This window comes from Rhinatrema bivittatum, chromosome 7 (genome assembly GCF_901001135.1).
Source record: "Rhinatrema bivittatum chromosome 7, aRhiBiv1.1, whole genome shotgun sequence".
In the NCBI taxonomy this organism is placed as follows: domain Eukaryota; kingdom Metazoa; phylum Chordata; class Amphibia; order Gymnophiona; family Rhinatrematidae; genus Rhinatrema; species Rhinatrema bivittatum.
Genome location: NC_042621.1, coordinates 302,966,845 through 302,975,655, shown reverse-complemented (window position 1 = coordinate 302,975,655; position 8,811 = coordinate 302,966,845). Strand labels below are relative to the sequence as shown.

General features: G+C 53.4%; 1 long non-coding RNA gene across 1 annotated transcript; it reads left to right on the top strand.

The window, feature by feature from the left end:
* Positions 1-1,100: 1,100 nt before the first annotated feature.
* Positions 1,101-6,409, top strand: LOC115096024. The gene is made up of 2 exons (XR_003857941.1): positions 1,101-1,287; positions 6,209-6,409. It is a non-coding gene; the product is annotated as an uncharacterized LOC115096024 (long non-coding RNA).
* Positions 6,410-8,811: the final 2,402 nt, after the last annotated feature.

Genomic DNA, 8,811 nt, shown 5'->3' with positions numbered 1-8,811 from the left:
TGACTTTTAGTTGAATTTGGCAGTCGCTGCATCACATCACCTCCCAGTAATGGAAGAATTGGCCTGCTTGACAGCGTCAGCTCGTGTGCGGGTGCGATCAGACCCCCCTAAAACAAATTGGGAGACCCAGGGAAACAGGGAACTGGGAAGGATAAGGGTGGAAAGGGATAGCGGTGCTGGTGCTGGTCCATACAGGTCCATATTCAAAGTCATTACGGTGGTGGTGGGGGGCTGTTCCACAGAGACGCAGAACAGGGAGAGCTCTGCGGTACATCAGGCCCAGACTGTGCTCAGAACATGGAGGCGTGCGTGACGCGTGTGAATACAGTACACGCAAGCAGAGAACAGGCTGGGAGCAGCATTTATTCTGATTTTCCTATTCATGTGCTGCTCTCCTCCAAAAGGAACCCAGAGCGGCTTACCCCACCAGAATGAATATATATATATATATATATATCTCAGAATCAAACACAGCAAGTTCACAAAATATAATCCTAACTCCAACCCCCCCCTCCCTGACAGAGGGAACAGAGCAAAATGAAAACCTGCTTTCTATGCTGGTCTACCCTAAAATGGTAGAGAACCAGGGAAGAAGAATCCCAGGCAGGCTGGACGGGCCAGTTGGTCTTTATGTGCCATCAGTCAGTATATTGCTCTCTACTTTTTAATTGACACAATCCAAATTCAGCTAGAGAAGGTGGGTGCTTTCCATTCTTTGCATTTTAGGTTTCTGAAGGCTGAAAAGTGCAAGGCACCCTGCTGAAAATGTACCCCAAGACCAGGCATCCGCTGAGCTAGGCACGCCACACACAAAAATCAAACCAGGACAAAAATGAGCTTCAAGCCTCCCCAGAAGCTGGAGCGCGAGGGGCAGCGGTGAGAGCCCCTCTGAACGTGGTCCTCACCCCTGTCCCCCAGTGACCTTAAATAGGGCAGGTCGTGTGTCCCCAGAGCAGAAAGTCCCCACTCTTACTGGATCCGTCGTTAGCTGTTGAAGAACAGCGCTAGCCTTCTGCTGGGTTTTTATTTTATTTTTTTTTAAATTTTCCTTGGAAATGGCGCCGGTGTCTGTACGCTCAGTCCCTTGGCTTAAAAGCTGAAATTCTCTTCCCTTCCCACAGGGGCCTCTTCATCATTGATCCAAACAGCATCGTGAGGCACTTGAGCGTGAACGACCTGCCAGTGGGCCGCAGTGTGGAAGAGACGCTGCGTTTGGTGAAGGCCTTCCAGTTTGCGGAAACCCACGGGGAGGTGTGTCCTGCTAACTGGACCCCCAACTCTCCGACGGTACGTGAGCTTCATCTGCCAGAGAGGAAAAGAGGGTCGGAAAGTTCCTGTGGCGTTGGGTCCTAGCCATCTGCAGGAATGAGAGGGCACCTTCAACAAGCATTGCTCTCCCAGGTCAGCTCATCACCAGGATGAGTCACTGGCCTGGCAGGAGGGTCAGCTCACCCTCAGGATGAGTCACTGGCCTGGCAGGAGGGTCAGCTCACCCTCTGGACGGGTCTCTGGCGTGGCAGGAGGGTCAGCTCACCCTCAGGATGAGTCACTGGCCTGGCAGGAGGGTCAGCTCACCCTCTGGACGGGTCTCTGGCGTGGCAGGAGGGTCAGCTCACCCTCTGGACGGGTCTCTGGCGTGGCAGGAGGGTCAGCTCACCCTCAGGACGAGTCACTGACCTGGCAGGAGGGTCAGCTCACCCTCAGGACGAGTCACTGACCTGGCAGGAGGGTCAGCTCACCCTCAGGACGGGTCTCTGACCTGGCAGGAGGGTCAGCTCACCCTCAGGACGGGTCTCTGACCTGGCAGGAGGGTCAGCTCACCCTCTGGACGGGTCTCTGACCTGGCAGGAGGGTCAGCTCACCCTCTGGACGGGTCTCTGGCGTGGCAGGAGGGTCAGCTCACCCTCTGGACGGGTCTCTGGCGTGGCAGGAGGGTCAGCTCACCCTCTGGACGGGTCTCTGACCTGGCAGGAGGGTCAGCTCACCCTCAGGACGGGTCTCTGGCCTGGCAGGAGGGTCAGCTCACCCTCAGGACGGGTCTCTGACCTGGCAGGAGGGTCAGCTCACCCTCAGGACGGGTCTCTGACCTGGCAGGAGGGTCAGCTCACCCTCAGGACGGGTCTCTGACCTGGCAGGAGGGTCAGCTCACCCTCTGGACGGGTCTCTGGCCTGGCAGGAGGGTCAGCTCACCCTCTGGACGGGTCTCTGGCCTGGCAGGAGGGTCAGCTCACCCTCTGGATGGGTCTCTGGCCTGGCAGGAGGGTCAGCTCACCCTCTGGATGGGTCTCTGGCCTGGCAGGAGGGTCAGCTCACCCTCTGGATGAGTCACTGGCCTGGCAGGAGGGTCAGCTCACCCTCTGGATGAGTCACTGGCGTGCACCCTGATGGTTGCCAGCTCTCTCCCTTTTTGCTTTTTATTTTGGACAAGCTGATCCAGGCATGACTTTTATCCCACTACATGCAAGGTCTTGGAGTTGTGATTTCCTTAAGAAAAGCAGAACTAAGAGTCCATGCCAGGCAGTGGGGTAAAACCAGGTCTGAGTAAGCCCGCCCTGGAGCCAGCTGGCAATCCTATGCATCAATCTAAAACTATTTTATCAACTAACTTAAATTTAAAAAAGAAAAAAAAAACCAAATACAAATTTTGAGTCCAGGAGGAACTTGGATGGAGGTGACTGAAGGTGGAGGAATCTTTATCACTGATCTCATGCAGACGTATCGGTGCCTCCCTCAGATGCCTGACTTCCATCTGCTTAGTTCACCTCCCTGTTTTTGTTCAAACAGGCCGATGCAGTACCGTGCGCTGCAGCCAGTGCACGGCTCAGCACGCGATCGGACGCGTGTTTTGGATGCGCGTCCATAACCTCCGATGCAAATCGAGGATTAGTGCGTCCAAAACGCATGTCCAATCGAGCACGAGCTAATAGCGCTCATCACATGTAAAGTACATTTACATGAGGTTATTAGTTAATCCCCGCAATGCAAAACATTTCCTGTGCGGCCAATGCACCCATGCAACACGGCAAATTTTACGCCAGTCCAGGGCTGGAGTATAAAGGTCTGCAGTGCTCAAGGGCTCAGTCAGAAATCAAGATTCCTGCTTTCTGTGATCCCTCGTCCCAGTATCCTCGTGATATTAAGTAGGAGGGGCCACAGAAATCGGAATATACACCCACAATATACAAGGGCCAGGCCGTGTGTATTGTGCTGGTAATGGGGAGAAAACCAGGGGCTGGTATTGAGCGTCCGTTTCCTAACCCGCACTGACAGCCACCTTTCCTGGGCGCGCCCGCTGCCAGGTGACGCACGGTTTCCCCGGCGCCTCCTTTTTTTTTTACCGCAGCAGCTAATTTTCATATTAAATTGGGCGCCCGTTCTGCGTCGGCCTGAAAGTGCTGAGAATGAGGCAGCAGGTGGACTGGGCCCTGGTCACAGTCTGTGCTTTTTGTGGCCCAGCTCCAGCCCGCTGGCACAAGATTGTACGTCCAAGCTTGGAGGAGTCCTTGGGCTTGCGGAGAGAGGTTGGTTGGTGGTGATGCGGTGCTCAGGCTGTGTAACTATGTAACGGTGCGGGAGGGTCTGCGGAACCCATGCTTTGTCTCCCTGCCACTTTGTATCTCTGTAAGCATTGACAGGTGAGGTGGCAGGAGGGTCAGCTCATCACCAGGATGAGTCTCTGGCGTGGCAGGAGGCTTGCTGAGAGGTTGGTTGGTGGTGATGCGGTGCTCAGGCTGTGTAACTATGTAGCGGTGCGGGAGGGTCTGTGGAACCCATGCTTTCTCCCTGCCACTTTGTATCTCTGTTAGCATTGACGGCTGAGGTGGCAGGAGGGTCAGCTCATCACCAGGATGAGTCTCTGGCGTGGCAGGAGGCTTGCTGAGAGGTTGGTTGGTGGTGATGCGGTGCTCAGGCTGTGTAACTATGTAGCGGTGCGGGAGGGTCTGTGGAACCCATGCTTTCTCCCTGCCACTTTGTATCTCTGTTAGCATTGACGGCTGAGGTGGCAGGAGGGTCAGCTCATCACCAGGATGAGTCTCTGGCGTGGCAGGAGGCTTGCTGAGAGGTTGGTTGGTGGTGATGCGGTGCTCAGGCTGTGTAACTATGTAGCGTGCGGGAGGGTCTGTGGAACCCATGCTTTGTCTGCCTGCCACTTTGTATCTCTGTAAGCATTGATGGGTGAGGTGGCAGGAGGGTCAGCTCATCACCAGGATGAGTCTCTGGCGTGGCAGGAGGCTTGCTGAGAGAGGTTGGTTGGTGGTGATGCGGTGCTCAGGCTGTGTAACTATGTAGCGTGTGGGAGGGTCTGCGGAACCCATGCTTTGTCTGCCTGCCACTTTGTATCTCTGTAAGCATTGATGGGTGAGGTGGCAGGAGGGTCAGCTCATCACCAGGATGAGTCTCTGGCGTGGCAGGAGGCTTGCTGAGAGAGGTTGGTTGGTGGTGATGCGGTGCTCAGGCTGTGTAACTATGTAGCGTGTGGGAGGGTCTGTGGAACCCATGCTTTGTCTCCCTGCCACTTTGTATCTCTGTAAGCATTGACGGGCGAGGTGGCAGGAGGGTCAGCTCATCACCAGGATGAGTCTCTGGCGTGGCAGGAGGCTTGCTGAGAGGTTGGTTGGTGGTGATGCGGTGCTCAGGCTGTGTAACTATGTAGCGGTGCGGGAGGGTCTGCGGAACCCATGCTTTGTCTCCCTGCCACTTTGTATCTCTGTTAGCATTGACGGCTGAGGTGGCAGGAGGGTCAGCTCATCACCAGGATGAGTCTCTGGCGTGGCAGGAGGCTTGCTGAGAGGTTGGTTGGTGGTGATGCGGTGCTCAGGCTGTGTAACTATGTAGCGGTGCGGGAGGGTCTGTGGAACCCATGCTTTGTCTCCCTGCCACTTTGTATCTCTGTAAGCATTGACGGCTGAGGTGGCAGGAGGGTCAGCTCATCACCAGGATGAGTCTCTGGCGTGGCAGGAGGCTTGCTGAGAGGTTGGTTGGTGGTGATGCGGTGCTCAGGCTGTGTAACTATGTAACTGTGCGGGAGGGTCTGCGGAACCCATGCTTTGTCTCCCTGCCACTTTGTATCTCTGTAAGCATTGACGGGCGAGGTGGCAGGAGGGTCAGCTCATCACCAGGATGAGTCTCTGGCGTGGCAGGAGGCTTGCTGAGAGAGGTTGGTTGGTGGTGATGCGGTGCTCAGGCTGTGTAACTATGTAGCGGTGCGGGAGGGTCTGCGGAACCCATGCTTTGTCTCCCTGCCACTTTGTATCTCTGTAAGCATTGACGGGCGAGGTGGCAGGAGGGTCAGCTCATCACCAGGATGAGTCTCTGGCGTGGCAGGAGGCTTGCTGAGAGAGGTTGGTTGGTGGTGATGCGGTGCTCAGGCTGTGTAACTATGTAGCGGTGCGGGAGGGTCTGCGGAACCCATGCTTTGTCTCCCTGCCACTTTGTATCTCTGTAAGCATTGACGGGCGAGGTGGCAGGAGGGTCAGCTCATCACCAGGATGAGTCTCTGGCGTGGCAGGAGGCTTGCTGAGAGAGGTTGGTTGGTGGTGATGCGGTGCTCAGGCTGTGTAACTATGTAGCGGTGCGGGAGGGTCTGCGGAACCCATGCTTTGTCTCCCTGCCACTTTGTATCTCTGTAAGCATTGATGGGTGAGGTGGCAGGAGGGTCAGCTCATCACCAGGATGAGTCTCTGGCGTGGCAGGAGGCTTGCTGAGAGAGGTTGGTTGGTGGTGATGCGGTGCTCAGGCTGTGTAACTATGTAGCGTGCGGGAGGGTCTGTGGAACCCATGCTTTGTCTCCCTGCCACTTTGTATCTCTGTAAGCATTGATGGCTGAGGCGGCAGGATCCCTCTCATTGCTCTCCTGCCTGGGCAGTGTGGGCCCCATGTCCTCGCCCCTGACATTTAAATGTAGCTTTTCCTTCACTCAGGCTCTGTGGCAGCTGCATTGGGTGGACTTTGCTTTCAGACGCGGGGGCCTCAGGCTGTGGTATCTGTCTCATTCCTCTTGCTGTCTCTTTACGTTTCTCCCTTTTTCCTTTGTCTCCTCGGCTCCGTGTGCATGTACTTTTCCCCTTTTTTCTTCTTTTACTTATCCCCTCAGTCTCTTGCATTTTTTAGCCTCCTTAGCGCTCCTCGTCCGGCCTTGTCACCTCGGGGCCGGCGTGTGCCACTTTGATCGCTGAAGCAGTAAACCTTCCTTTCTGCCTGTTTTCAGATTAAACCCAGCCCGGAGGCCTCGAAGGAGTACTTCAGAAAGGTGAACTAGGGGCTGAGAGCTGCTGCTGCTGCTGCCGCCTTCCCAGCGACCATGACTAGGATATCCCAGAAGGAAACACAATTACGTTGCTATGTGTTCATAATATATATTGAAAATAAAGGTACAATTTAAATCCTAATAAACTGATTTATTTCCTCAGTGGTGTTCCGGTTTACTTGTTTTCACCAGTGTGGTGGTTGGTTCACAGGGTGATGGAGAAATAAAAGGCAGAAAAATAACTGGAGGGAAAATCCTTGGAGTTAATGTCTAGATAAAGAGCCTGCGGCTGATGATAAATGCAAGATCCATCCCCTGCTGCCTTTCTACGGGGGATGCTGTATGCAGACACAACTTGGTCTCTGATGTTACCCTCACAGACTTTCTATGATTGTGGCAGGGCCGGTGCAAGGGTATCTGGTGCCCTAGGTGAAACCTGCCGCCCGCCCCCCCCCCCCACCCCCCCAAGTCACATTATTAAAAATGATGCATTTAATATAAGAGATTTGACATAAGCACATTTAACTACAGTCTTCTGAGGTAAAATATCACTTATAACATGATTATTATATGGACATGCAGGGCTGTAAAACCCTACAAAAAAAAGTAAGAGACCCTTGGAATTGGGATTAGGTCTATTGTAATGTGAGTTCCCTGTACGTACCTGGATCAGTCCAGACAGTGGGTTATATCCCCCGACCAGCAGATGGAGTCAGAACAGAGTTTGAGAGCGTCAGCATACAGAGCAGTGCACCCTCTGCTGGAGCTCAGTATTCTTCTGACTCCAGCAGATGGAGTCAGAACAGGGTTTGAGAGCGTCAGCATATAGAGCAGTGCACCCTCTGCTGGAGCTCAGTATTCTTCTGACTCCAGCAGATGGAGTCAGAACAGAGTTTGAGAGCGTCAGCATATAGAGCAGTGCACCCTCTGCTGGAGCTCAGTATTCTTCTGACTCCAGCAGATGGAGTCAGAACAGAGTTTGAGAGCGTCAGCATATAGAGCAGTGCACCCTCTGCTGGAGCTCTGTATTCTTCTGACTCCAGCAGATGGAGTCAGAACAGTGTTTGAGAGCGTCAGCATATAGAGCAGTGCACCCTCTGCTGGAGCTCAGTATTCTTTTGACTCCAGCAGATGGAGTCAGAACAGTGTTTGAGAGCGTCAGCATATAGAGCAGTGCACCCTCTGCTGGAGCCCAGTATTCTTCTGACTCCAGCAGATGGAGTCAGAACAGAGTGTGAGAGCGTCAGCATATAGAGCAGTGCACCCTCTGCTGGAGCTCAGTATTCTTCTGACTCCAGCAGATGGAGTCAGAACAGAGTTTGAGAGCGTCAGCATATAGAGCAGTGCACCCTCTGCTGGAGCTCAGTATTCTTCTGACTCCAGCAGATGGAGTCAGAACAGAGTTTGAGAGCGTCAGCATATAGAGCAGTGCACCCTCTGCTGGAGCTCAGTATTCTTCTGACTCCAGCAGATGGAGACAGAACAGAGTGTGAGAGCGTCAGCATATAGAGCAGTGCACCCTCTGCTGGAGCTCAGTATTCTTCTGACTCCAGCAGATGGAGTCAGAACAGAGTTTGAGAGCGTCAGCATATAGAGCAGTGCCCCCTCTGCTGGAGCTCAGTATTCTTCTGACTCCAGCAGATGGAGTCAGAACAGAGTTTGAGAGCGTCAGCATATAGAGTAGTGCACCCTCTGCTGGAGCTCAGTATTCTGTCTCCATCTGACTCCAGCAGATGGAGACAGAACAGAGTGTGAGAGCGTCAGCATATAGAGCAGTGCACCCTCTGCTGGAGCTCAGTATTCTTCTGACTCCAGCAGATGGAGACAGAACAGGGTTTGAGAGCGTCAGCATATAGAGCAGTGCCCCCTCTGCTGGAGCTCAGTATTCTTCTGACTCCAGCAGATGGAGTCAGAACAGAGTTTGAGAGCGTCAGCATATAGAGTAGTGCACCCTCTGCTGGAGCTCAGTATTCTGTCTCCATCTGACTCCAGCAGATGGAGACAGAACAGAGTGTGAGAGCGTCAGCATATAGAGCAGTGCACCCTCTGCTGGAGCTCAGTATTCTTCTGACTCCAGCAGATGGAGACAGAACAGGGTTTGAGAGCGTCAGCATATAGAGCAGTGCACCCTCTGCTGGAGCTCAGTATTCTTCTGACTCCAACAGATGGAGACAGAACAGGGTTTGAGAGCGTCAGCATATAGAGTAGTGCACCCTCTGCTGGAGCTCTGTATTCTTCTGACTCCAGCAGATGGAGACAGAACAGAGTGTGAGAGCGTCAGCACATAGAGTAGTGCACCCTCTGCTGGAGCTCTGTATTCTTCTGACTCCAGCAGATGGAGACAGAACAGGGTTTGAGAGCGTCAGCATATAGAGCAGTGCACCCTCTGCTGGAGCTCAGTATTCTTCTGACTCCAGCAGATGCGAGCGGGGGGATCCACTAGCTCCCCCAGATTGACAGGGTTTCTTCATTTTTGGTTATTTCTTTCTTTTTCTCCACAGTATTTCCCTGTCTTATGTTTCTCTTCATTTTGGATCCTTAAAATTTAAAAAAAAAAAAAAAAA